Source organism: Ambystoma mexicanum, chromosome 7q (assembly GCF_040938575.1).
Source record: "Ambystoma mexicanum isolate Mex_15411 chromosome 7q, UKY_AmexF1_1, whole genome shotgun sequence".
Classification (NCBI taxonomy): domain Eukaryota; kingdom Metazoa; phylum Chordata; class Amphibia; order Caudata; family Ambystomatidae; genus Ambystoma; species Ambystoma mexicanum.
The window spans coordinates 943,116,717-943,143,019 of record NC_090941.1 but is presented as its reverse complement, the minus strand read 5'-3'; positions in this window follow the sequence as shown (position 1 = coordinate 943,143,019).

Here is a 26,303-nt window from a genome sequence, read left to right as displayed (position 1 = left end):
CTAATGGTACCTAACTCTGTAGATATTTTATTGAACAGAACTCAAACGCAACACCTCACTTCTGCACGATTGATAAGATATGAACTGATCTTGTTTGCTCCCCACATTCAAATTCAGAGGTGTTGCGTATTAAATCCGGCTGAACTTTTACCTGTCTCACAAAATATTGTTGATGATGACGATACGTCACACGATTGCCTTTATATGACAGAACAAGAGACTAAAGGCAGAATCGATTTGAAAGACACGCCTTTGAATAGCCCTCAAGGAGAGCTATTTTGTGATGGCTCTTGTTTTAAACTTCCAGACGGTACATCTACGGCTGCTTATGCTGTCACTACTTTAAGCACGGTTGTGGAAACCAAAAGAATTATGCATAACTCTGCGCAGGCCGCAGAAATCATAGCGTTAACTCGAGCTTGTGAGCTTTCTGAAGGGCGTACAGTGAATATATATACTGACAGTCAGTATGCCTTTGGGGTGGCCCACAATTTCGGTAGACTTTGGAAAGAACGAGGTTTCTTGACCTCGCACGGAACAAAAATCCAGCACGGCACTGTAATAGTGCGATTGCTTTCAGCACTTGCACTCCCTGTTCAGTTAGCTATCATAAAATGTTCAGCACATAAAAAAGTTACAGATGATGTAGGAAAAGGGAATGCCTTCGCTGATCAGATAGCTCAACAGACTGCCACTGATTTCAGTTCAGAAATGTACGCTGCAAAAGAAGTTGTAAATGTTTGCACTTTGGGAGAAAGTATTGATGTTGTAAAAGACATTCAAGCAGATGCTACTATAGAGGAAACTAAGAGATGGATCGAGAGTGCAGGGAGGTTGGATGATGAAGGGTGTTGGGTAGACAATTTTGAAGGGAAATGGTTACTCCCCGACGCCTACGTTACAATGATGGTTATTATGGCTCATGGTCCGACACATGTGTGTGCGAGGAAACTAACGAAAATGCTACACAGTGTATGGGCCAATGATAAGATTTTCAGAATTGCGGAGCGTTTTGTCCAGACATGCATGGTTTGCTTGCAGCACAATGTAGGGAAAGGTGCCTCGACTCCTAGAGGAAGTTTCCCTCCACCTTCTGTCCCGTTTGAGGTTATTCACTTTGATTTTATTGAAATGGAACGGTGTAATAATCTTAAATATGTATTGGTTGTTATTTGCGCATTTAGTAAGTGGATTGAAGCCTACCCGGTTAAAGACGCAACGGCCATAACCACGGCAAAAACTCTGTTGAAAGAGTTTTTTCCTAGGTTCGGGCTGCGGAGAGTCATCTGGTCTGATAATGGGCTACACTTTATTGCCACTGTAGTCCTGCAAATTTGCAAAGGACTACAGATTGACAAACGGTTCCATTCAGCTAGACATGCCCAGAGTGCCGGATTAGTGGAAAGGCACAATGGCATTATAAAGAACAAACTCGCTAAGATGTGTGCTGGCACCAAGCTAAAATGGCCAGACGCCTTACCGATTGTGTTACTATCGATGAGAACGACCCCTCAAACTAAGACTGGGCTCTCTCCCTTTGAGGTGGTAATGGGGAGACCTGCTAATATTTGGGGTATGCCAAAAAGTCGCTCACTACGGGATATAGAAAATGTGCTTCTTTCAGACTACTGTAACCAGTTGACTAAAAATCTGTTTTCAATTTATCACCAGGTGCGAGAGGCATTACCTGTACACTACGAGGGCCCTGGTCACAGTCTACGACCAGGGGACTGGATCCTCACGAAGGTTTTTGAGAGGTCATCTTGCCTTGCACCTCGGTGGAGGGGTCCCTACCAGGTCCTGCTAGTCACCCAGACTGCCGTGCGGGTAGCGGGTCGAAAACACTGGATCCATGCGACGCACACCAAACGGATCCCACAGCCCGTGCCATACGATACAGAAGACACAGAATCTCTTCCCACTGCTGTAACTTGCGTGCCTGACACAGCAACAACGAACAAGGGGGAATCGGAGACCGCTTCAGAATCCGCAGGGCCGGACAAAACGGCCATCTTGTCTACGCACTCCCCAACAGTGGAACTCCCGGATCAATCCTTTCTTGATCCCATTTCCGTTCGTTCACCACTTCCAGGAGGAAGTGACGACACTTTGTTCTCACCAGAAACTGCAAAATATAATTTGCGCCCAAGGAAATAAATGTACAGCATGATCTGACTGTGCGACTGGGAAAAATCATTCGAGGGCTTGTCTTTTTGGCTCGATTGTACGGAAAGATTCTGTTGGTTAAGGGTGGTGGGAAAGACATTAAGAAGACGCGCGACTGGAGTCGCCAGCAAACAAACAATTGGTGTTTTTTCGATTGAAGACTACGATGCCTGCACCCGCTACCGCTCGTACTGACCTTTTAGATAAAAATATGACTAGCAGAGACAATGATCAAGTATGTAAAGGGACCCCCAAAGTGTATTGTTGCCTTCTCGTACTAATTACTGGATTTGTAATGACTTTTGGGTTTGGGTTATGGTATCCGGAAGAAGCATATCCGTTAGAGGACCTTTTATCTATTGAGAATGTATCTGTGATTCCCACTCCTTCCGTGCAATTGCATACTTTGTCGCCTAGAGATTCTTTGCATAGACGGAATTATCAGAATAATACCCTCTTATTAATCATGAATGCCACTCATGCAATTTTTAATAAGACCAATTGCTGGATCTGTACACATTTACCGCAACATGGGGATAAAGGGCGAGGTTCGTATATTTACCCTCTGCCTCTGACAACTGCCTGTTACGCTTCCCTTAGAGCACTTTTTTTTGGTCGATGGAATGATAGCATTTCGGGGAACTTTGATGGTACAAATCTAAATAGTTTTGAGAAAAATGTTTTTGATGCCCCTGGGATGCTCGCTTTTTGCAAATAGAAGCAAGCCAAACGTTGCTTCTGTTAGGCCCTCTGATAGATTGTCTCGTCCTTTTCAGTCTTTAATCTCTTTCAAAGAGATTAAATGGCTCCTATAGGCAATAAGGATGCCACGCCTCCATCTTATTCTGTTAATCACAGCCCCGATTCAGTATCCTTCTGCATACAGAGAAATGGAACACGGTCAACGGGTAATTTTAGAAAGTGCGCCAACGTTGCGAATTTGACTAGTGAAAACACACCTCTGTACGTAGGCGAACCTGTCTATTTTGTTTGCGGTAATGTGGCATTTCCGTGGTTGCCCAGGGATTGGCAAGGAACCTGTTATTTAGGGATTCTATTACCTGGGGTATTTATTGCCAGTACTACAGAAATCTCAAAGACTCGTCCACGAGGAAGTGTAAAAGGGGATACTCCAGCACAAACTTTAGGAGATATTATGAAATCTTTTGTACCATTTTTTGGGCAAATTATGAATTTGGAAGATATTAGGGGACTAGCGAGAGTATTGGAGAGAACCATCAATCGGACCACTGACATACTCTATGATATGACGCTAGAACAGAGAGCGATAAGATTAGTGGCTCTTCAGAACCGGATGGCATTAGATGTCATCCTGGCAGAGCGAGGAGGAGTATGTAAATTAGTGGGGTCCGCTTGCTGCGGTTACGTTGCAGACTCCTCTCCAACGATCTTTAGGGCGATCCAAAATCTACATGTCCTTAGTTCAGAAGTACATGTTCCTGAGGGAAATTGGGAACTTGGTAGATGGTTTTGGGACTTCCTACGGTCATGGGGATGGAAGTTGTTCTCGGCCTTACTGATTATCTTGGGAAGTTTTCTGTTTCTTTGTTGTTGTATACAGTGTCTCCCTGGTATATGCTCAGTATTAGGGGGATGTTGTGCGCAAACAATAAGTGTATTGGGGAATAAAATATACGCCCCAAAGAGTATGTGTTGAAGGAAACTCTGGTATCAGACCTAATGGCAATAGATATGACCGACAATGATTCAGGATGTCTGGACGATGACGCATGGAGTTACTTGCAATCAAATCAGAAATAGTATTAGCACTTGGCATAGGCCAAAAGGAGGGTTTGTCAAACCGGATATTAAATTATGCTTCTTATTACAAACGATTTGTATGTATATTGGCCTACGCCAAGTTGCTTGAAAAACTGTATGCGAATAACTCTCTGCGGCAAGGTCTTGACCTTAGAAATTGATGTAAGCCGCCATCTTGAATCAAGCCTCCATTTTAGGCTAGAAACCGCCATTTTGGGGTTTTGCACAAAGTCACCCTGTAATCTAAAATGGCCGTCTCGTGTGTCCTTGTTCTTGCCTTAACCTCTCCAACCTCTGTAGGGGAGTTAATGTCCAACCTGCCTTCAGGCTACATGTTAGGGTCATGTAGACCTTGTCCTTTGTTGACCTCGGAGCAGGGGATTACTTGAAATGCCAATATTAAACTACAAGTATACAAGAACAGTAATGCTATCCAAATATAAACATGCAAAACATTGTTTGGTCTGTATTAAAGCAATATATGTAGTGTAAATGTAAAATTGAAGAATAATGGAGTGTGTTAGTAAATGTATTGAAAAGTAAACCGCATGCGCGAGATATGTAAATTAGGAAAGTGAACCTGGCGCGACCCTAGCCCAGTGCATGATTAACCCGTAAGGGGGCTGGACATCATTTTACAAACTGTATAAAAACACCCATGTCCAGCTAGGAAATTCCATCACTGCTCATATTGGACCTGCTGGTGGTCTCTGTGATGTATTGACGGCCAAATAGCTATTTGTGTACTTTGTTGAATACTGTTCAGTTTTGTAATAAAGATTCTGGGAATCTTTATAAGCCCGTGTCGGTGTATTTTTCCTTTGCTCGGTGTAACAGCCGTAATATTGTATTTTTTATGATTCCACAGGGGTAGGTTGCTCCCCATATGTGGACATTATGCAAACATTTGCAATAGAGAAAAGGTTATCTAATAAACCTGTGAAGACAAACTTCCACGTATATGATTCGGAACTAGTAGCTAGAAAACCCCTTTATAAGGCTGATAAAAGAGCTGCTTGCCTACTCTATGGTCTAAGTAGGATATCTCGCCTAAGAACCCTTAAATGCCAGTACAAGAACTGGCTAAACGCTAGAAAAGCGTTACTCTTCCAGCGTGATGCAGAACTAATGTTAGAGGCTTTTGGTAATAAGAGTTCGGCTAGACTCTGGTCCCTTTTGAATAGGGCCTATGGGGGTTCGCAGATGGCCGCTCAAGTGAATATGGTCCCTGAGGAAACCTGGGGCAGCTTCTATAAAACACTGTATGCTATCACCCCACTAGGTAACTTCTCTACCATGAATTATACTCCGGAGAGTGACCAATTATGTTTTGGTTTGGATGACCTTTTATTTTTTTATCTCTAAATTGTCATCCTCCAGAACCCCGGGCCCTGATGGGCTATCAAATTATATGATCAAGCAGAATCCAATGGCTTAGGCCACTATTTTGCTGATCATATTTGTTCAAATGGTCAGGACTGGTTTGTTACCCCCCTCGTGAAAATCAATTGTCATTCCGATCTACAAGAGGGGGGACCAAGCCAGCCCTTCGAATTATAGACCGATTACTTTACTCGACATCCCGGGCAAACCTTTTGCTAGAATTATCTTGCGAGATTTAAATGTGTGGTTGGATAGTTCCCAATTGCGAGATCCTAATCAGACCGGCTTCTTGCCTGGTATTGATACATCAGTAAATCTGCATACTTTACAGGCGATAAAAGGCAATGAATAGAATAAAAAGCAGCCAGTCTATTTGGCCTTTATTGACTTTCAGGCCGCATTTGATTCATTCGGTCTGTAGAGGTCTTTTATTTAATAAATGGACCAAGGCTGCCTGCCTGGATTACCTTCTTTATTGTATCAGGGAGCTACACTCTCAGACCTCAATCCAAATTAGGCTTTCACTAGACAGCAATTTATCGGAACCAGTGTTAACTTATAGAGGATTAAAACAGGGTTGCCTCTTAGCCTGTACTTTAACTTTTTTGTTTCTGATATGCCTCAAGATTTTGTTGGCCTTGTTTCCGATTCCCCATGGCTGGGGGGGTTTCGGTCCCCTGGTTGTTCTACGCCGACGACTTGGTGTTGTTGGCAAAGACTCCCAGGGGGCTGAGCCCCCTTTCTTCACAATTGGGATTCTATGTTGAAAGGAACCTTCTGGAAATGAATCAGTCCAAGTGTACGGTAATGGTGTGGGATGTAACCCACAGAGGAACACGGAAAGCCTTCTCTTGGCTCTTGCAGAGTAAGAAACTGGAAGTAGTCAGGGATTATAAATACATAGGTGTAATTTTGAGCAGTCATCCCGGTGATCTCCCTTATTTTTTGGATCTTGATAAAAAACTGAAGACAGGTATTGCTCAGGCGCGTACTATTCAGGGGCAGTGCTGCAAATGTTCACTCTCGCTGGCAATTACCTTTTTTAAGCAAAAGGTAACACGAATCCTCCCATATGGCTCGGAGAGAAGAGACTGCCTAACCGAGTTCTTTTGGCAGAAGTTGGAAGCTTGCTTTTGGAGGGCTATTTTGGGTCTGCCTCAGGGGGTTTCTATGTGTTTAATCTGGCATGAAATGGGTAGGATCACCTTGTACGCGGTATATTGCTGGAAGCTGCTCTCCCTTTATAGGAAGTACTTAATGATCATGAACCTACCATCAATTTTGACTGTTTTGGCTAAATATGTGCTAACTACTCAGCATATTAAATGGTGGCATGGAAAGTGGGCACTAAGAATATCCTAGAGCAAATAGGGATGTCAGAAAATATCTTGATAATCCGAAAAGGTCAAAGGGAAGCTTTGGTTAAAGGGAAAAGTGCCAGCTACTTAAATTATTCAAAGTGCAGCCTTTTGCTTTTGAAGAAATTAAATGTAGCTGAACAATATGTGATCAAATTCCCAGATCCTAAAAAAGAGATCGTTGTATTTGAGACTAAGATTCAATTTGTGGTACACTAGAGAGATCATGTTTTCTAGAAACATTAGTGATGCCAACTATTGTCGTTTCTGCTCTGAGGTCACAAAAAAAGAAACCTTGAAACATTTGAATGTGCGGTACTGTTGCCAGCGAGAAGAACATTTTTCAAGAATATACTCCTGGAATATCGAATGTTGGACTCGGATACGTTTTGGGATTTGCTGTATAATAGTTCTAACTTCAGAGTGAATGTAGCTATGGTAACTTTCATGCAATCCCTTAATCTGTTGGAGCGGCCTAAATGATCTATTTTACATATATGGTTGTTTGGAAATGACTTTGTTACCACAGCTTACTTATCTTCGAGAGTAACATCCAAATCTAAAAATGTGAGTAGTTTCCCCAAAATAATTTGCAGAGGGAATAGCTTGAGCTGGGAGGGATATTTCTCTCTGTTTTATAACCTTTCTTGTTTTGGCAGCGATTAGGTTATAAGTATAATTTAGCTATGTTTTAGGTTTTATGTTTTATTGATTTGTGTCCCAATATAGGGGGATCTAGAACATAAATGTGGAAGAATGATGTGATCTAAATATGTTATACGGATATACTGTGATATTATGAGTTGTTGTAAATAGAAACTGAAGTGAATTAATTGAAATAGATGTATTATATAGTACTATTTTGAATGTTGAAAATTTGAAAGGCTGATCTGCAGCTAAATCAAATAAATAAAAAAAAAATATATATATATACACTTCCCAACACTGGTGTTAGTACACATTATTACCAAACCAGAAGAAAAACTGATTTGGCCCTGAACATATTATCCACAATGTGAGCAGGCACCCTCCCTGTGCCCCTAGCAACAAGAACCTAACACAAAGAAATACATTTCCTGCAGGTGAACAAGAGCTATGCAGCTGTGGCTGCCCAGTGATCTGCCCACATAAATGACTGCATGAGGAAGCTATGCCTCTGGTGGTTCTAGGAGAGAATGCAGCCTCCACCGAGTATCGTTGGAGATTCATGAAGTGGCCCAGGTTAGGCAGCATTAAGGATAGGAGACAGATGCAGGCAGGAGCGAGCTACTATACTTCTTACCCCGAGACTGTGATGCAGCCTTCAGACCTACAACCAAGAGAAGGAACAACTGTCGCGGTCACGCCTTCATCACTTGGTGCCATTGGTAGAGGAGGAGGAATTAAGAGCAAGGATTGAGCTGACACTCCTACCACATTTCCTTCCTCCTTCCCCTCCCCCAAAACTTCAGAACAAACAGGTTGCTCTTCAAAAATGGTGCAGAACGAAGAACAAATATGAACAACTCACTCATGTGTCGCTGCTCTTTGCTTCTATGAAATAGCAACAGCTCTAAGTAGCTTTACGATTCCCTCTGTACCAGGCAAGGAAAACCAAATAAAGGCCAGCCAATTGGGCTTTTAATGTTAATGTCCAACTTCGCCCTTCATAAAAAGAATGCCCAGAATAGAATAGCTGAATGTGAACAGCAAGACAGAGCAACCGCACTGAACGATTGTAGGGCTAAAATGGCAAGAAAGATAAGAACCACTCTCCCTACTCTGAACTGTAGAAGAGACCACATGCAAGAAAGAACATGCCGAAAAGGTCAATTATCCGTTGTTCGGTGCAGGCACATGGACTGAACTGCTCTGCACTGTCCAGCACTTCCTATGAAAATGCAACCTCTTCACTGTAGCCGCCATTCACGATGATTTGTAGTGAAACCAGCAGGAATGCAGGGCTGTTGCTTACCTTGGAAGCCGGGAACAAATGGCGAGACAAGTCTCGGGAGGATTGCTCAGGGGCAACATGCTCGCTTTGGAAGCAAGACAATGCATTGCAACACGGGTTCGATCCCCGGGTCCGCCCTTAGAAACCTCTGGGTATTAAGCGTGTTATAAATAACCATTTACAATGATGGGCTGGAGGGCAAGGACAGTCATGGTGGGTGGGCATAGGGCAGACAGAGAAGGCACCGCATGTGGGTGAAAGCGAGACTGGTGAGGATCTGTGGATGAAGGTGAGACTGATGAGGATCTTCCGGCCACTGTGAGCCGAGAAGAGCCCGTTTACCCAGTTTACATTGTTGCTCCTCTATTGGCTGAGCACACGTACTACGTGCCTCATTAGACATGCGGCTGGGTAATGCATGCGCTGAGCCAACAGAGGGCCAGCAATGTTCCCGGGCATGGAAGACTTTGTAATGAAGTGCTGCGTGCTTTGTTTCCAGTTGCTTGAGGGCTGCACTTCATTATGAAAGTGCATCCCACCACGGGCCGCCACGCACAACATGGCAGGCCATACGTTGTGCATCCCAGCCATAGAGCAATCAAAATTCCAATTATTTCTGTATGAAATCATTATCACATAATGTAAGTGTGTGGTGTAAATTGCCATTCCCAACAATCTATTTCTCATGATGTGATGCTCTGATGTAAATCGCACAACTCGTTTTGAATATTTATTCTTCATCAGCAGCCAGTCCACCTTATAGTTCTTAATTTCTACAGTTGAATGAAAAATGTTTGCTAAATTATCTCTAACTTCCCAAATATCAAATATTTAACCCCAACTCCTATTGCACTAACCTGTTTCCAAAACAACAAAGGTCCACCTTTATGCTGATGTCTTGATAATGTCAGCTACTCTTATCAAAAACTAGATCAACAAATGCTTGTAAGAACCTAATGTTTGATGTATATCTCACAATATTTTCATGCTCCATCCAATACTCAAAGAAAAATGTTAGTTATTCCTCACTGTTGTCACCTACCAACAAAAAATAACCCTTCACTTAAAGTCCAAGAATGTCCTTGCGACTCCCTACAATAACATTATGGTGTTAATCAAACACACCTATTCATTTTAAATTTAGCACATATCCAATTTAAAATCTTCAACCTATTTACAAGTAATTGGTTACCATCTTTACTGCTCACGTAGCAAGGTTACCTTGAGGCACCATCAGCTTCCGGTGTTCTAAACAGAGCAGCACCATTTCAAGTGTTTATATACCCCTTCTCACTAACACGGAAAATGCAATAATAGACTGAGTATTAGGACTACTCTGCTGTTCTAATGTTATCCCATGGTAAATTGAGGATGCCATCTTGGAATAGATTATTTAGTAAAGTACCACTAATCATGTAATGCATAACGCATAGTAGGGGGACAACTATGAAACACTGCAACTTGACTCAAGATATATGCCACCTATGTTCATTATCACTAATCATTATGCAGTTAATTTAAATATCCTCTGGGTGTAAGCTTCATATTATACATAAGTGTTTGTATTCACCCATAGTAACCAATCAGATAGCACATGTGTACTTCAATTGTCCATTTTAACTTATATGACCATTAAATGATTAATGTATGTATACAAATTATAAGACACATTTTATCCATGTCTGTGATTGAGATATTAGTGCAAGTCAATTCATATGAATAATTCATTAGTGCACCTATATAATGCATCCACAACAAATGAAACTTGTCTGATCTTTTGAATATTACAATACATCATCAATTATTTGTCACATCTTGAAGCATCAGACAGTTAATCCATATAAAGAACAGACAATTATTTCACTTAATCTTGACAAATATTAACAAGTTATTAATTCATAGAAAAATCCTCTTCTCATGTATTTAATCTGAATACTGATTAATCCATCAAATAAAGCTCGACAAATCATATTCTGAATTAATTCCTCCCAGTTTAAAAAAAAATCAAATTTTTTGATCCAGTGTATCGCTTGTCTTAAATCTTTTTCAAATTCCCTACCCCAACTGCTATGGTTAATAGTTCTCTGATAAAAAAACAGATCTATGGAATATTATGACCATGCTCAATAAAAATGTTTTACCACTGGGAATTTCCCGTTCTTCCTTCTGATGTTGGACTTAGTTCTGTGAGTGGTCAGAAATGTGAGATGGACCCAAAGGTATTTCTTAATGATTGTCATTTTATTAAAATAAAAGCAGAGCGATAAATGCCTACTTTTCCCTACCCTAGATGAATAGCCCTACCTAGCAAACTTAACTAAAGAAAGATGACCTAATGTCCAATAGTTTCTGACTCTCCCACTAATACATACAACCCAAATATACAAGGAATATTTCACTGACTTCATTCCAACAAAATATGGCAAAAGTTCAAACTGATAATGTATAGAAAGAACTCCTTGTGACCAGGGTTGAACTCCCTTCCCCTGGATCAATCCAAGGAATACTCTTGAGCAAATTCTGATTCAACAAAATCTGTTCAATTCAACACGTCTTTTCCATCGACTGTGTCTTTTCCACTTTGTGGAAAAGACATTTTCTTTACTAACACTTGTTCAAAGGCCATACAATAATTCTCTTTCATAGTATCCTTCCCGATAAGGCAAAATGTCTTTTTCACAAACACTAGTTCATAAACCAAGGGAAGTGTTTTCCTCCACACAATGTTTTTATCAGGCTTCAAAATACTTCTTAATATATCATAGTTATTCTTCCAATATAATGCTTTTGTAAGGATAGCATAACTACTAACTTTGGTAATGCCACAGTTTGTCAAAATGATATACTTCTCAATGTTTCTTCATAAAACCTTTTTACCACAACCAAATTTCTTTAATTAAACTGTTTCTTTCCTGGTCTACTCACCTACCAGGACTAACCCTAATAGGCCCCTTTCCTGTTTCTTTCCTGCCAGGAAGAAAACTCCTATCACTACAGTTGCTTTCTTTAGTGGCAATATAGGTTACAGGTTTCTCCAGGTTGACATCTCAAAACATGGAGTATTGCGCCCTTTTTGCTTTTCGGCTCCTTCAGGTTAACTTCTTGGTTGCTGGCAATGCAGGTTACACGTTTCCCCAATTTGACTTCTGATAAGTGGAGAACTGTGCCTTTCTTGCACTCACTTCTTTCAGGTAGCCTCTTGGATGTTGGCAATGTGGGTTACAAGTTTCCCCAATTTGACTTCTCATAAATGAAGAATTGCACCCTTCTTGCACTCTCATTTCATTCAAATAGCCTTTTGGCTGTTGGCAATGCGGGTCACAGGTTTCCCCAATTTGACTTCTCATAAATGGAGAATTACACCCTTTTTGCCTTCTTATAATTCGCCAATTAACGGATTTCGGTAGGTGTTCATTTAAGTCTCTTGACCTGCCATTCCTTCTGTTACTTTGCTCTTGGACTCTCTGTGTCTTAGTCGTAGGAGCCGTAAATGCTACAAAGTGCCCTGTGTCTCTTGTGAGGTTCACCGGTTACTATTGGCGGCTTTGTCGTCCTCCACAGGTGCTGCACGTTATAGCAGCTTTTCCTTTCACCATCTCGGGGACCTCTCAGTTTCTTTCGCCGTCTGGGTCTCTCTCTCTCTAGGAGCCTCTACTGCTTCATTCTCAGGGACGACAGCGTTCCCAGACTCCTGTCTTCCTCCTCGACACTGTCAGACCCACTTCCTCGCCTCTCTGCACACCTGCTACTCCACACATGTTCCAACCACAATCCGCAGTTTAGGAGAGTGAAGTCTCTCCTGCTCCTTACGCTTCCCTGCAACTGTGTTCATCTCTAAATTTAAAGGTACTGCTAAGGTGCCTTGCATTGAACAACTAGCCGGCACACTTTCTTCAATGTCATTCTTTTAAAAAAAATCTTTTTATTGACTTTTCAAACTTTTACAACCAAACATCCATCACCCCAACCCACTACCACCTCCCCAAATGTTACCCCCCTGGACAATGGGCAATATGAATCAACATGAGACTAGTTGATGCCCAAGATTCGTAGCTTGGGGGGACATAAGGGTACATTAAATGTCATCTTGCAGAAACTGTAGGACCACTTCCCACTGTTTTGTGAATTTAGTCTGGTTTAATTGGATGGCATAGGTGATCCATTCCAGCGTGACAAAGTTCCAGATTTTCACAAACCAATCACGAGTGTGGGGTGGTTCCTTAGCTTTCCAGTGTTGGGCTATCCCTAGCTGGGCTGCCAACTGCATAACAGCATATGCTTTCCGCACATGCCTCGGCCATCATTTGTGTTATGACGTTGCAATGCTCAATAGGCAGTCTTTCGGTCCCCTTTGGGCCCGGATTACAAACATTTGTGCCATATGGTTAATTGTACCCCAAAAGTTGCTCAATTTAGGACAATCCAACCATACATGTAGCCAATCCCTCCGGACACCATATTCCCTCCAACACCTGTCGGAAACCCCTACTTTCATTTCATGTAACATAAATGGGTTGTAGTATGTGTCATGTCTTTACACCAGGCTTCTCTTATCTGTAATGAGTGAGTGAGTTTGGGTATATCCATGCAAAGTAATTCCCATTCCTCCACTGTTATAGTTACTCTTGTTATTTGTTGCCATTTCTGTACGTATCCAATGGTACCCTCTGCTTGGTTGTCCGTCAAGAGTCAGTATAGGTTAGAGATGAGAGCTTTGTCCCCCGGGTTCAATATCAGAAACTTCTCAAATGGTGTAAGTGGTCTAGTGGCTGGAGCTCTGTTGGGGGTGGGGGGACATTATTCGATGTCGCACCTGAAAATATTGTTATTTAATATGTCTATTGTTAATAGACCTAGCTCCCTTTTACATTGGTCAAGTGAATTGGGGTCTTTACCTTGGACTATATCCCGTATTTTGGTACACGCTGCTCGTTTCCATTTAGAGAATGAGCCCTTTTCCATACCCGGAGTAAATTGTGGGTTATTCAGAAGCGGTGTAAAGGGTGATGGGTAAGTTGGGTGGGTAAGTTGTGAGTTGATGTTGTCAACTCACCTTATCCCAAATACTTTCAACTAACCTCGTGATCTGGTTAGCGTGCATATTTGGAGGGCGGTCTTGCCTCGCCACAGTGAGTTCCCTAGGTGGGGTCCGCCGAGCACCTTTTCGATCGCCACCCACCTTTAGTCTGAATGTATTGCCAACCAATCTCCAACAACCTGTAGGTGGGCGGCTTGGTAGTATTTTGTGAAATCTGGGAGTCCTAGACTACCTTCATGTGTAGGAGCCATTCGGTTTCTTAGTGTGATCCACAGTGGGTTATTATTCCAGATAACATTGGAGATTGCCCTGTTAAGTTTACGAAAAAGTTATATCGGCACCTGTATTGGGAGAGCTTGGAATAGGTCAATAACCTTAGGTAATACCACCATTTTTACAGAGTTGATCTGCCTTAGCCAAGAGACCGAGAGTGGGCCCCATTTTGCCAGCTGTTGCTTAAGCTCTTCCAATAGGGGAGGAAAATTAGCCCTATATAGCCCCTGTAATGTATTTGTTAAATGCACTCCTAGGAGTTTAATTTCCCCCTGGACCCAGCCGAATTGTATTTTCTCCATCACCTTGTCCACTTCCGATGGGGTAAGGGAGAGATTCAATATTATTGATTTGGTCACATTTATTTTTAGTCACGCCACCTTGCTAAATGAATCCAATTCCTTCATAACTGCCGGTAATGATCTCACTGGGTCTACCCATAAGCCATGATTTTATGCGTGTCACCTCCGAACGGAATCCCCTGAATCGAATCTGCATTTAGGTTACAGGGGTTCTAAGTGCAAAGCATACAGGAGAGGTGAAAGGGCACAATCCTGTTTAGTGCCACGGTGCAAAGTGGTTGGTGAACCTAACCTTTGGGTCTTTGTAGTTCACATGAATCATGTCAATAAAGTAAGGACCAAACCACATTGCTACGAGAGTGCTTACCATGAAGGACCATTCTACTCTAGCAAATGCTTTTTCTGCGTCTAGTGAGAGAAACACAGCCGGGAGTTTTTATTGGAGATTTTTTCCAACAGGTGACAGGCTTTTCTGATGTTATTGTGGGCTTGACAAGGTTTTATGAACCCTGACTGGTCCGGGTGAATCAGGGACGGCAAAAGGTTATCCAGCCTATTGGTCAGGAGTTTCGCGTACATTTTGGCATCAAGGTTTATCAGGGCAATCGGGCGGCATGACCCACAACTGGTTGTGTCCTTATTGGGTTTTAAGAAGATTAACATGTTTGCCTCTTCCATCGTGAGAGATATATGGCTGCTATCCCCAAAGGAGATAATATGACTAGTGATTCTAGGGGCCAGTGTAGAACTGAATGTTTTAAAGAATATGGCTGGATAGCCATCTGGTCCTGGGGATTTATTCAAAGGGAGGTTCCGATTAACCTGCAATACCTCCTCTGTGGTGATCTCTTGCTCTAGCAGCTCATATTCCCGTGTTGAAATTACTGGGAGCCGGATTGCTTGCAGATATTCACATTGCAATATGGGATCCGGTATGTCCGACTGGTAATGGGTGGAATAGAAATTCTGGTATTGTGCGAGTCTAAGGGAATTTGGGGGGTCGTCGTGACTACTTCCCCCAAAGGGTCTATAATTCCCTGGATGATTTGGGATGCCCTTTTTTGTCCAAGCCGCCTAGCCAAAAAGCGATATACTTTATTGGCTTACAGATATTTCTGTTTTACATACAGGAGGCTTTTCTCTGCTTTTTTGTTTGCAGAAGATTCAGTTTGCCCTTTATATTCCTAAATGCCTTTCTATTAGCGGTCCCTGTGTCCGTTTCCATTTTTTTCATGGTCTGTTTCAGTTCCTCTTCGAGTTCGGATTCGAAGTGCACCCCTTTGTTTTTGTCTAAGTGCACACTAAGCTATTAATTCCCCACAAAAGGTTGGCTTAAAGGCATCCCACAATGTATTTTCTGCCATCTCCCCTTTTGCATTGTTGTCAAAGAACTCTATAGTTTTCCCTTTTAATTTTTCTCTAATGATGAGGTCATTAAAGAGCTCTGTGGGACATGACCAAGACCAAACCCCATGTTTTGGTTGTGGAAGGGTAAATTCTATGGTGATCAGTGCATGGTCAGAAAGTGCTATTGGATGGGTCTCTGCATTTATGATGTGACCCAGAAACGTAGTGGAACACCAAATGTAGTTGTTACTTGAGAAGTATATCCCTTCTCCTTCCCCTTCAGGGACGGCCAAAGATCTTTCAATGCCAATTGTCCAAATTTGAGCTTTAGGGTTCGTGATGGGGGGCTTGGCCATATAGAGTGCTAGAGCTTCTATCCTGACGGGGATACCAAGTGAGGTTGAAATCTCCCAGTACTAGGTATTCACCAACAGTAAATGCCTCTAGAACTGTCAGCATCACTTTCAAGAAACCCTCCTGACCAGTGTTGGGTGCGTAAATCCTAGCCACTATAAGTGTTGTTGCCCCTATTTCAACCTTGAGGAACAGATACCTCCCTCCTCTGTTTACCCGTGTGTTAGTAACATTGGCTTGAACCCCTGTTTGAACGCTATGAGTACTCCAGCTGCTTTCCCTTGTGCATTGGCCTGTATGATTCTTGGATAGTGTCTTTTACGAAGCTTATGTTTGTCTGGTTGTCTAATATGGGTTTCCTGAAGTGCCACAAGATCTGGTTGGTGACATGCTAAGAACCTGTCTACCTTCCTACGTTTCACTGGGATGTTTAACCCCTGGATATTAAGCGATAAACACTTGAATGCAAGTCTCTCTCTGAACTATACCCAGCTCCCCTGCCCTTTAACTTCTATTTAACGGTTCCATGTAATAATGTCCCTGCACAAATCTCTCCTGACAAAAAAGCTGCTGTTTTTTGCAGAGACATTACTACATTGAACATGCGGGGGGCATTTTTATTTTTACAAGGGGCGCAGGGGACATCCCTGCAACTAGTCACCATACATAATGTCACCATATATAATGTTGCCAATGGCTTTTCCCGGCGACATTATGTATGGGGACATTATTACCTGCTACCCATTCAACCCTGACACCTTTGCCTCTAATTGCCTTGTGATGACCACCCCTTTTCCCTAGCCCCAGTTGCCGGTATTCCTTCTTAATCTTCAATATGGAGCAACTCCATCCCTTCCTTTTGTGATGTAACTCTATGCGTTCTGCCCTTCAGTGTAAATGTTAAGCCAAACGGGAATATCCACCTGTATTTTATCTTGCATGTCTGCAGTGCCTTCACCACTGTGTACATTTCTCTGTGTTTTGCAGAACCGTTATATGAAATTGGATCCACTTGTCTGGCTGCCCTGAGAATCTGTTCCTTCTGAGGATACTGAGCGCATGCGGCCAATAGGTCTCTAGGGCGTGCCACTGGCTCTGACCTCTTTGGGCCCACTCTATGGACCCTGTCCACTGGAATCTCAACCTCCTCCTCCTTCCCTAGGAGGTCTCTAAATATACTTGTGATTGCGTCCTTTAGATCAGGGTCACCGACCGAATCCGGGAGATTTCTGACGCGTATGTTCGCTCTCCGTGACCTGTTTTCTAGGTCTTCACACTATCTGTAATGGGTGTTGGGGCGTCCGAGGAGCATAGACTTCTTTCTAGTTCCCGGCATAAATTGTCTCCATTGGGGGGGTGGGTGCCCCCAATGTGTCCACTGTGGTATTCCTGAAGGAGGAGACCAGCCATAAGAGAATGGCCTGTTATTTATCCTCAAGGGGATCCCTCGCTCCACAATGCATGCTTCCACCTCCCGCTCACTGGATCAATCCCAGCTGCATAGGGGGCCACCACGGGGAGCGTAGCACCTGCCCCCTCGCTCACCCACCGTGTCTGTTGCTAAGAGCTGCAGTAACGTCCCTGGGATTGTGCTAAGATAAATAGGGTTCTTTAGCTATGTGCCTTCCGCCAGGCAGATTACTCAGGGACAAGCTCCCAATCCTCCAGGTCTAGTGTAATCATCACTGTGCTAATAAACCTTTCTTCCACTGTCCTCGATGCCGTTAGAGGATATCATATTAGAGTTAGGAACTCACAAGGTGTGCAACTTATTCTGTCTAGGTAACTTTCCACAGAAGGATCCTTGGGTTTCCTCACGAAAGTGACGTATGCAATGACAGCAGGCCATCAGATACTTGGGAATTTATGGAACTCATCCTCACGTGACGATGAATACTGTATCCCTCCCAAAGGAGTCACCACTTCCCCCTTACAGCCATCTCTTCCCATGTAATCCTCCCTCATGTTACCACCCCCAGGGTTAGGATCAGGTTGCGGCTGTCTTACCCTGGCCACAAAGGAAGAGATCTTAAACTGGGGTTAAGGGATGACTTTGCAGAATTCATCACAGTTCTCCCCACCTGGTTTTAGCTTTCCTTATCGTCATCCTATGCCACATGGGCATTTTCTACCGTATATTACACAAGCCAATGTATGTCATAAAGGGTTCTTCTCCCGAGCATATGGATGCGTGATAGTGTTACCTTGTAATACATTATTACAATGTTGACAGTTTGGACATGTTAACGTGCTTTTCATTTCTGTTGCGTGATGGGTCTCACTAGTGTATGTAGCAAGTTACCAGCCTGTCCGCTATAGCCTTAATCTTCCTGTAAGCAAAAGTTGGAAGCCTTCAGATAATGAGCTTTGAATGGGATCCATTGCTAACAGTTTTCAATTGTATTTAATGATCCCGCATATCTGGTTGCTTTGTATGTAGCTACATATAGCATAGGTGGTGGATTCATTTGAGGGTTGGATGTTAAGACACTCACACATGATTCAATGCTCAATTAGACTAATTTAGTTCTCAGATCAATACCTTTATATTTCCTTTCCAAAAGTTTCTTCAACTCCTGCTGTTTATCCAACAATTCTTTTATATCTAGTGAATTGACTATATGCTATTCCTCCGATCAACTAGGAGGATGAAAATGTTTTGCCAAAGGAAAATTGTTGCGGTCAGTGGGTTTTGTATAAATAGTAATTTCCAATTTAGAAGGTTTCAAGAACAACTTTATGTCTAAAAAATGTAAATCAGTTTTACTACATTCCATAGTAAATTTGATACATGGATGGATCTCATTAATATACTCAAAAGAAAATTTCAAATCAGTAGCAGAGCCTCTCCATATACAAAATATATCTATACATAGTTTATAGAATTTTAGGTGATCTTTCCATATAGTGGGTTGTTGAATATAATGCTCTAAAATAGAACATAAAGATTTTTGCATATAATGGATCCTTACTAGCCCCTATACAAGTCCCTGAAATCAGCAGAAAAAATGGATCATCAAATAGAAAGAAATTATTCTGTATGATGAGTTTCATGATGGTAAGTAAAAACACTATTTGCTCCAATGTTGTCAGATTTCAATACTAGCCACTCCATTGCTTCCAAGCCTTCAGCGTGTGCTATTGAAGTATATACGCTAACTACATCCAGGCTCACTAAAATGTCAAATTGAGATTCAAATTCTCATATTATTTCTGAAAATCGTCAGTATCTCTAATGTATGTCTCGCTATTCTGGTTTAATGGTTGGATAACAGTATCTATATACTTAGCTAAATGGTCCAAAAGGCAACCAGGCGCTGCAATAATGGGTATATCTAGTGGTTTCAATGCATTTTGCATAATTTTGGTTAATGTGTAGAACGGTGATTAATGGTTGTTGTGTTAAATATGGTCGTGTTTTTGTTGTGATCCATTCAACTGCCTCATCTAAAGTACTTTTGACCAATTCCTTAATTTGAGGTCTAGGGTCAAAATATGTTCATGCATGGGCTGGCATCCTGTAATTGTGACAATATTTTATCAACATAATCCTCAGTATTTTGTATATCTAGTGCTGCATCTTTATCAGCTGGCTTAATCACTATATCCTTATTCATACTCTACCGCATCCATTGCCTACATTCTTGTGTAAATAAATTGTCTCCAATTATGTTCTTATTGTATTTGATTTTAAGAAAATCCTTCAGTATAATTCTATAAAAAGATTCTAAACTCAAATTCTGGAAATCTCGATTAAATGTACTTTTTGCGACAAAGTTGTATTCAAGTTCCTCAGTTAACAATTCTTGATCTTCTCAATGTTCAAAAAATATTTTCAATTTCAAGATCAATCTGTTCTTGAATCAATGTACTCGAATACGTTGGAACAAACGAAAAGCCCTTTTGAAGTACACTATACTGAGTAGAGGTTACTCGTATCTTTGATCAATTTAGAAGGTTTGAGTGGGGGGCTGCAAGTCTGGATGATCAGGAGGGAGATTGTTGGGAGGAGTTGGAAGAGATGTAAGAGATCAGAAAGAGTTAGGAGGGCAAGGGGATTTTTTCAATTTATCATTAGGGTCTTATTTATCTGTAGGCTGTCCCTTGCTCCACTTTTGGATACGGAGGAGGAGTGTATAGAAGGGGCCATAGTTGGTGTGATCCATGTTTCAGGGATTCCCATGACCCCAATTCAGGGGGCTGTAAGTGTAAGAAAGGAGGCTTCTTTACAGGGATTGCATTTGTATTTTCTTATATTTATATAGGACTTTCACGAAGTGCTGAGCAAAGTATAAACAACATTATAAAAAGTCAGTGAATATGTATAAAATACAGAGAATGTTTATATGTCACTAGGATGAGAGGAGGTAAGGTTGTAGGTGCCAATGAAACATTGCAAAAGTGGGAGAAGACCGAATAAGCAAAGGCAATAAATTCCAGCGCTTAAGTGCTGAAATTGAGATTTGAAGCACAGAGAGCAACAGGGTCTATAGAATGAGGTTCTATGTGATTTAAGCGAATCAAATAACAGAGTGAATTAATAACGAAACTATAACAACGAGAAATATTGACTTTTTAATTGATTTTGGGGGTTCCCAAACCCCCCGTTTCCATATATTTGAAAGCCTAGCCTACCCCAAACCCCTTTTAACCCTTTAACCCCCACCCCATATATTTTTCTAGCCACAAATTCATTATTTTGGCTACATTATGAATTCATTCGTTATTTTGGATTTGTTTAAATTACTGTATACCATAGAATGATATAGGAGAGATAAGATAAGGTGGCTCAAGACTGTAAATACATTTAAACACAATACATTGAAAAGACGATGAGATTTGAAGGAAGCCAGGAAAGGGAGGTTGTTATGGAGGAACGAGAAGAAAAGCTAAAGCTGAGCCGATTTGCGGATGGAGTGACTGGAGGCAAGCTGGCAAGCCAGAAGACCAACTAAAACAGGAGAAGTAATCGAAGCGAGAACAAAGTTGAGAAGTGATAACAACATTGGAAATGCAACACCTTGACACTCTTCCTTGTATTGTGCATGGGCCAGTGTTGCATGGGCAGCACAGCACAGTGCAGGGTCTCAGCAAGTCTAGAACTGCCAGACTATGAACCTAGCAACCATATCTCCTACCGGGATCTATGTGATCACTTCGGAATAAAAAGATTCCCTTCCTTTCTTTAAACCCATTTTGCAGCATATAAATGTGGGGGAGATACCCATGACCCCTACCCCTTATCCTCCCCATTTTTATTACCACCCTAACCCCCCCCCCCCTCTCACATATATATGCAGCGAAATGCAGCATTTTAAATTCAGTATTTTGGGCTTTGGTATTTTCGGCCGTGCGGTAATGGGGCGATAACCTCCTAACTTTGACGCCTAATGCTGCTTGCAGGATAGTGAAAGAGGCTTCTTTACTCTCTGGTCACAGGTTGAGGCTGTGTGGGATGAAGGGACTGACACAATCACATAATACTCTTGAGCCTCATGGGTCTGCTGGGAGTCGGATTAGCCACTGAACTGAGGATTTAACTCTATTGAAGTGATCCCTTTGTAAAGAAACTTTTGAGGTTAGCTTTGATTGTTTTGCAAGAGTGTGAGGTTGCACATCATTGTTGCATGAGGATGTTTTTTTTGTTTTCTCGTAATTATTGTATGCTATATCCTACTCCACGATCAAATGTTTCTTCCCTGAAGAAGGATGGATACATTGATTTATTGGAAACCCTAAGAGCCGAAACTCGAGTAGGCAATGTGGAAATCTCAGACTCTGTGGATTTAGCTTTGTACATTTTAATCAGTAGGTGTAAAAGGAACTTTGTCACCACATTTGAAATTCTCTGGTATCTTTGAGACACGTGAGTTTTGAAAACATGGGATGGAAACCTGTCTGTGAGGTCATTTTACAGGAATTAGTTAAGAAGGCTTCCCGCAAGCTGGAGCAAGGGGACTGCTGTTCATATTATGCCCACCTTGCTACACTGAGTAGCTATCGCCCCATTATTGGCCAACTTGTTCATAAATATAAGTACCTCAATGTTATATCAACCTATGTCCTTCCCCAGAATTCCATAGGTTTGTATTATTATTTGCGAATTGGTAGACTGCCTGTATTAGCATCTATCGGTCCAGAGAAGGGAATCCCAAAAGAGGGGAGGCGCTGTCGTTCTTGTGGACTAGCAGGAAAACTGGACACAGCTCAATACGTGTTGACGGAGATGAAGATGAAGATGTTGAGTCCATTTGCCTCTGATTCCAACAGTATCAAGAGTGAGACATTCTGGTGGTAATGCCTGGTTACGGGACATAAATGAATGCATATTGCCCCATTTCAAAGTGGGAAAAATTCCCAAATTGAATAACTAATGCTGACAGCTGACTCTGGCCATGGACTCCGCCTATTGTTGGTAGTAGGCACATGGTTTAGTTGGTACTGCGTATTAGCCAATGTGAATCTAGTAAATGCACCGATGAGCATGTAAAGATGAATCTTTTTCCCAGTTTTCTTCTTGTCTCATTGAAACATCAGGACGAAGAATTGACATGTGACGGGTATAGTTGTATAGGTATTATATCTTGTCCGTTTAGTTGGTTTGGTATTGGCTAGTAAGTTGTGTAAATTAGGATGTAATGAATTGTGATGTGACTATTTAATTGTGATTAACTGAATAAATATTTTAAATGTATTAACTGTTTGTACATTATGATAAAGCTCATTTGAGCTATAAACATAATGATACATTATAGTACAGAGTATTGCCACATAGTGATTTGAGCTTGTTGGTGCGAAGTGATATCAGTTACCCAAACACTTGAAATGGCACACTTTGTGGTTTGACACAAATTGCGTTCTTTTGCGCAATAGGATTTTTTGCATATAGATGTATGTTGGTTGTGCATGTGAGGATGCGTGGTAGGTTGTTGTGTGAATGGGGTTTTTGATAAGTCAACACATTAGGCCTCATTACGAGTCCGGCGGTAACCGCGACGGTAAAACCGCCTGGTTACCGCCGGACTCGTATTACCATTCCGCCTCCGTGACGCCTCAAATTACCAGGGCATTACGACCCCGGTGTCCCGGGAGTCACAGAGGCGGAATGGTGTAAATCCCCATTCCCATTGAGTCCCATAGGACTGAATGGGAATGGGGAAGTGGAAACACTGGCACCATCTCGTGATGGTGCTGCTGTTTCCACGTCCGCCTGCAGGCGGGCGGTGTTCAACCCGCCAGATCAGACCTGGCGGGAAGATCACCTTCCGCCTGCAGGACTCTGGATCGGGCGGTCCGGAATTAACAGTGGCGGTGGGTTTACGGCCACTGTTAATTCCGGACTGCCCGACCGGTCTACAAAACACCAAAATCAATAGACATGTAAACTCTTTTGTGTATTGTTTGATTGCATGCTTCACTTTTATCAAATTGCAGTGGTTTTTAATTGCATGCCTTCAATAAACTATGCATTGTCTTTGGAAGTGGCTGATTGAAATATCCTTGTTTTAAAAGGTGTATTGGATCTTTTAGTTATGTAACCCTAGTTCATGGACTAAGACTACTGATTGACAAAATCAAAACCACAATTCTTTTTATTGATCATTTACTCTGAGAAACAGTAAAATGAAACACATTTACTGTCCAGGTCTTAGATTTCATAGAACCAAATATTCTGGGATCCTGCCTCCATATAAGAGTGGGGGGAGTCAGCCTGTCTTAGCAATACTGATTATCTAATGCTGCCTAGGGGGGGAAGACCCCACGTACTGCCCGACTCTTCCCTCACTTTGGGGACGGTGAAGCCCTATATGCAGAGCTGGGGCACCTTACATGCAAAGGAACATGCTATAGGGGCACCCTTAAGTATTTTTTGCAGAGTGTATCGGGGGGACACGGGGGAGTGAACTATATGGCACTGTTTTGCATTAAATATGAAAGTGGAATGGGTGCATTGTAGAAGCAATGCAAAAGTGGCATGGGGGAAATTCTAAGGACCCGAGACAAGATTTTGCTGTAGTGTGGAGGTGGTGTGTGAGAATGGTCCTGTAGACTATGAAAGTGGCATGGGGTAAACCTGGGGGCAATGTGAAAGTGTCATGTGGTCATCAGAAAGTGGAATAGGTCAAGGGCAATGTGAAAATGCCATGGTCATTGTCTGGGGTCAACGTGTACAGTAGCAATGTGCTATGATCTGTCCCAGGAGGGTAGCTCAGCGGCAACGTGCTCGCCTTGGAAGCAAGAGGAAGCAGAGCTGCACAGATTCGATCCCCGGTCCGCGCTTAGAAACCTCTGGGTATTAAGCGCGTTATAAATAACCTATCATATCAGGTCTTTAGGGGGCTACTACAAAGACTGGCACTGCTGAAAGTGGCATGGTGATTTTTACGGCAATTCGCAAAGTAGTATGCCAATGAGCTTAAATGTGGATATAAATGGCATGGTACTGTTAAAACTGGCATGATGCGTATTTGTAGGCAAGGTTTATTGCCTGGGCATTTTATGGAGTGATTTGGAAAGAAGTAATGTACTTCGCCTAGTTAACATTGGCAGAGCACTGGAAAGTTGGGGGGGGAGTGGCATTTTCTGCGGAAATGTGAAACTGCAAAGGACATGTTCTGGGGCAATGTGAAACGGAGGCAAAGCTAGGGTGGCCCGGCTGAAACGGGCCTGATAAAAGATCTGACGATGATATGACGTGATTGGGGCAGTTGGCAATCGGTTTGGCAATAAGTGCGCGGTGGTGGCAATGTTTACCTGACAAGCGGGCCCATTGCTGAACTCTGGCACCTTTAACAGTGCTGTGGAATGTGTGGGCAGCACCGTAGGCTGGATGGCACATCGGGCAACCTATCCTAGAAGAACCAAAGACTACTTGAGCATAAGGTTGATATGTTTGGGCCCTGTTTATTATTCAAGCAATAAGCAGATGTACTTTACAAGTAGCCGTATAAAATGTGGCAGCACTGTCGCTATGCTAGCAGCTGTTGTTGTATATTACTAGCTGAACATTCTTATTTATTGCTGTTTTACTTGTAGTTGCCCAAGAGGGAAAAGCGTATGGGAGGAGGGGGAAAGAGGTGTCTGAACCTTCAAGCCCTGGAGCATTCAGAGATAGCTAAGTGCCATGGGTGAAAGAAAGGGGGAAGTGCAGAGCAACCAAATGAAAACAATACTTCGCTAAGTGCAAAGACAAGTGGCACAGCTAGAGCTCCATTTTTTTGATTGGCATATAATGAATTATTGGCATTTTTTCTCAAAGTAATACTGGCCCATGGTATCAGGTACTGCTTTGTTAATGTGACTACAGTGCCTTCAGAATTTGTTGGATACCCAATTACTGATGAGCAGCAACACTATTTGCTGCAGTCGAATACAACGGTGTGCTGTACCAGATAATGAGTCTGTCGTATGCGAATGCCTCGTTCGTTCAGCTTGAGAACTGTCTATAAATCCAAGTGATTTCACCCTAATGGGGTCACTTTGCTTGCCCTCCATCTGGAGCAGGTATTTAGGTTCTCAAGCCTCCGTTTGTAGCAGACACCTGCTTACCAGAAGGAAACAGTCTAGTGTTGTTTGAAAGAAATGTGTAATATTACATTTACACTAAAGGAATCTGTTCATACATTGGTTAAATCCTAGCCAATCATCTCTAAAACAAACAAAAGAGTTCGATGACGTGACACTGGAGGTGGTGGTTGGAGTGGGTGAAGGCCTACCGTTAAAGTCATCTTGTCCAACAACAAAATCACCCCAATCAAAATATCTCCCCCACACATCTGTACTCCACAACCCTTGGAAACAAGGAATCAAATAATTAATGTTAGTTGAAGCATCTAGCAATCAACTGCCCAAAGACTCAACTAACTTCTACAGTTTTATCACTTATCAATATTTCTACACGCCCCCCCCCCCATCCCCCTTTCATCTCATCCATGTGGAATAATACTGAGGAGGGCAGTGTGTGAATGGATGCTCATTTTTAGATGGCTTTCCTGTAAAAGAGCCATCTCTACTCCAATTCCTGAGACACTACACAGGGTGAATTTCGTCTTTACTGGAGCATGGCGTCCTTGGGCATCAGAGTTAGCTCAGAGAGAGAGTGCATTCTCATTTCACCTTTTAGGAGCCAAGGAAAACAGCTGGTATCTCACCCATTAATAACCATTATTCGGAAATAATTATTGTCCGAAAAAGAAAAGCTTGCAGGTTGAGTTCTATAGAAACAGGTCTTTCATTTTGCATGTTCAACCAGAATATTGCATTTGATCCTCATGTCCGTGCTTTCTTTGAGCAATTTCATATTTCTCTCCTCCCCACCTCTACTTTCTTATTTCCCTTGAGCGATCAACCACTGAATACATATTCCC